We start from the raw sequence: 4,113 nt of genomic DNA, 5'->3' as shown, positions 1-4,113 counted from the left end.
CTGGGGTAAGTGTGAAAGCTGGATGAAAGACCTCAGGTCATGGAGACAACAGTGAACAACTGGAGAATTCGACCACAAACAACTAAGGATAACAGAAATTGTTAAAAAGCTAGGGCTCAGCGAAGGGCCCTTTTCCCCACCGGGGCCGCAGCCCCTCCCAGAAGCTCCCGAGTCAGCAGCAGCCGCCGGCCCAACTCTAGTCTTCCTCAGCGCCGTTCTCCTGCCTTCCCTCTCCTAAGCCCACATCGGGCACCGACCTCTTGCTCCTCTGCCGGACGCCGCGGCAGCAGCCTCCACAGTAAGGTAACAAACGGAGAGTGACTGTTGTGCCGTGGCCCCGGGTCCGGAGGACGGAGATCCCCTCAGTGAAGGGAGGAAGGGAGCCGGGTGCACCTGTGACCCTGAGGTTCCCGCTGGCTGCAAACCCACCGCCAGAGGACGTTGGTTGAAACTGCTTTCCACTGCTGGTGCTGGGATGAGGGTACTGGCACAGTAACAGCAGCATGTCGACTGGGGACAGTTTTGAGACTCGGTTTGAAAATATCGACCACCTGTTGTGGGATCCCAAATTGGAAGTGAATTCGGATTGTTTGCTGGATGGATTGGATGCTTTGGTATATGATTTGGATTTTCCTGTTTAAAGAAAAAACAAAAATATTGACAACTTTTTAAATAGATATAAAGACAGAATAAATAAAATTAGAGATTTATGGATGAAAGCTGAAGATTATGAAGTAGTGAAGGTGACTGGTAGAGGTGCACTTGGAGAAGTTCAGTTGGTAAGGCATAAATCCACCAGGCAGGCATATGCTATGAAGCTTCTCAGCAAATTTGAAATGATTAAGAGATCTGATTCTGCTTTTTTCTGGGAAGAAAGAGACATCATGGCTTTTGCTAACAGTCCTTGGGTCGTTCAGCTTTTTTATGCATTCCAAGATGATCATTACCTCTACATGGTGATGGAGTACATGCCTGGTGGAGATCTTGTGAACTTAATGAGCAACTATGATGTGCCTGAAAAATGGGCACGGTTCTATACTGCGGAAGTAGTTCTTGCATTAGATGCAATTCATTCCATGGGTTTCATTCATAGGGATGTGAAGCCTGATAACATGCTGCTTGATAAATCTGGACATTTGAAGTTAGCAGATTTTGGTACTTGTGTGAAGATGAATAAGGAAGGTAGGTACGATGTGATACAGCAATTGGAACACCCAATTATATTTCCCCTGAAGTATTAAAATCCCCAGGTGGTGATGGTTATTATGGACAAGAATGTGACTGGTGGGCCGTTGGGGTGTTTTTACATGAAATGCTTGTAGGTTCTACACCTTTTTATGAAGATTTTCTGCTCGGAATTTATAGTAAGATTATGAACCATAAAAATTCACTTAACCTTCAATGATGATAATGACATATCAGAAGAAGCAAAAAATCTTATTTGTGCCTTCCTTACTGAGAAAGAGGAGAGATTAGGGTGAAATGGTGTAGAAGAAATCAAATGACATCTCTTCTTCAAAAATGATCTGTGGGCTTGGGAAACACTCCGAGACACTGTAGCACCAGTTGTACCACACTTAAGCAGTGACATTGATACAAGTAACCTTGATGATTTAGAAGAAGATAAAGGAGCTGAAAAAATATTCCCTATACCTAAAGCTTTTGTTGGCAATCAGTTACCTTTTGTAGGATTTATATATTACAGCAATTATAGATACTTGTCTTCAGCTAATCCTAATGATAGTACAACGAGCTCCAATGTGGATAAAAGCTTGCAGGAAAACTTGCAAAAACCATTGATAAGCTGAAGTATTAAGCTGTAAGAACAGCTGCATAATGAAATGCACTTAAAAGATGAAATGGAGCAGAAGTGCAGACCTTTAAACATAAAACTAGAAAAGATAATGAAAGAATTGGTTGAAGAGGGAATCAAAGAAGAAATCTAGTATCTACAGTGTCTCAGATTGAAAAGGATAAAATGTTGCTACAGCATAGAATTAATGAGTACCAAAGAAAAAAAGCAGGAAAATAAGAAGAGGAGGAATGTAGAAAATGAAGTTAATGTACTAAAGGATCCATTGGAAGACTTAAAGACAATAAATCAGAATTCACAGCTTGCTCATGAGAAATTGGCACAATTACAAAAGCAGCCAATAGAAGCCAATGACTTACTCAGGACAGAGTCAGACACAGCTGTAGGGTTAGGGAAGAGCCCCACAGAGACAAGCAAGGCATTCAGTGAGCTGGAGTCCCTAACCAGGGAACTGCAGGAGAGAAATAGAATTTTAGAGAATTCCAAGTCACAAATGGACAAGAACTATTACCAGCTGCAAGCTGTGTTGGAAGCTGAACAAAGAGATAAAGGTCATGATTCTGAGATGACTGGAGACCTTCAAGCTCAAATTACATCTTTACAAGAGGAGGTGAAGCATCTCAAACATCATCTTGAAAGACTGGAAAGAGAAAGAAAAGAAGCTCGAGATATGCTTAATCACTCAGAAAAGGAAAAGAGAAATTTAGAAATAGATTTAAACTATAAACTTAAATCATTACAACAATGGTTAGAACAAGAGGTAAATGAACATAAAATAACCAAAGCTCATTTAACTGACAAACATCAGCCTATTGAAGAGGCAAAAACTGTTGTAATGTGTGAGATGGAAAAAAAGCTAAAGGAAGAGAGAGAGAGGCTCACAAGAAGGCTGAAAGTAGGGTTGTTCAGATTGAGAAGCAGTGGTCCATGCTAGATGTTGATCTGAAACAATCTCAGCAGAAGCTTGAGCATTTGATGGAAAATAAAGAAAGAATGGAGCATGAAGTTAAGAATCTAAGTCTTCAGTTGGAGCAAGAATTAAATAAGCAACTGTTGTTACAAAATGAATTGAAGACTCATTTGAAACAGATAATTTAAAAGGTACAGAAAAGCATATGAAACAGGAAATAAAAACTTTATTGAGAGCAAATAGATTGTTAGAATTCGAGTTAGCTCAGTTTACAAAACAATACAGATGAAAAGAAGGAGAGATGCAGGAGCTGCAAGATCTGTTGAAGCTAAGCAATATTTCTTGAGACTTTATAAGACCCAGGTAAAGGAACTTAAGGAAGACATTGAAGAAAAAAACAGAGAGAATTTAAAGAAAATACAAGAACTACAAAATGAGAAAGAAACCCTCAGCACTCAGTTGCATCTAGCAGAAACAAAAGCTGAGTCTGAGCAGTTGGCTCGAGGGCTTCTGGAAGTGCAGTATTTTGAATTGACCCAAGAAAGCAAGCAAGCTGCTTCAAGAAATAGACAAGAGATTACAGATAAAGATCACACTGTTAGTAGGCTTGAAAAAAAGAACAGCATGCTTACCAAAGATACTGAATTATTAAGAAAAGTAAATGAGGAGCTAACAGATAAAATGAGGAAGGCAGAGGAAGAATATAAATTGAAGAAAGAGGAAGAGATTAGTAATCTTAAAGCTGCCTTTGAAAAGAATATCAACAGAGAATGAACGCTTAAAACACAGGCAATTAGCAAGTTGGCAGAAATAATGAATCAGGAAGATTTTAAAATTGATAGAAAGAAAGCTAATACACAGGATTTGAGAAAGAAAGGAAATGAAAATCGAAAGCTACAATCGCAAGTGTCACAGGCTTCAGGGTTAAGATCACGGTTACTCTGTCCTTGCTTTGGCACACAAACACATTGAGGGTTTCTTGTTTCTTGTTTTTCTTCTTTATTGCAGGTTTGCCTACAGGTAGATCAGATTAATTATTACAATGAAATGAAAGTACAATTGAGGGAAAGCTTAGCTATATATATATTTTTTTTTTATAGGTGCTGCCTTTTTTAATTTCTAAGAAAATGCCTGTCAACCACGACATAACAGTTTTCCTCATCCTAGTGGGAGGAAGGGACTTTCACTCTCATGTGGAATGGACATCACTATCGAGATCACCTCATGGAAGGAATAAAGAAAATATCTCAAAATGAGACAACCAAAATTCTTTTCAATGACTTCAGATTCTGTTTTCTTGCAAGACTATACAAAACTATTTTAAGAAAGCAGTGACATCACTTGACTTTAGGACCCTCACTGTAGAATTTAAAAGACTCACTGTTGATTG

The 4,113-nt window shown here is 39.1% G+C and overlaps 1 pseudogene; it reads left to right on the top strand.

Annotated features, from left to right (window-relative positions):
• Nucleotides 1-516: 516 nt before the first annotated feature.
• Nucleotides 517-1,729, top strand: LOC118914862 (rho-associated protein kinase 1-like; annotated as a pseudogene).
• Nucleotides 1,730-4,113: the final 2,384 nt, after the last annotated feature.

This window comes from Manis pentadactyla, chromosome 9 (genome assembly GCF_030020395.1).
Source record: "Manis pentadactyla isolate mManPen7 chromosome 9, mManPen7.hap1, whole genome shotgun sequence".
NCBI lineage: Eukaryota > Metazoa > Chordata > Mammalia > Pholidota > Manidae > Manis > Manis pentadactyla.
This window is presented reverse-complemented; position numbering and strand designations above follow the sequence as displayed.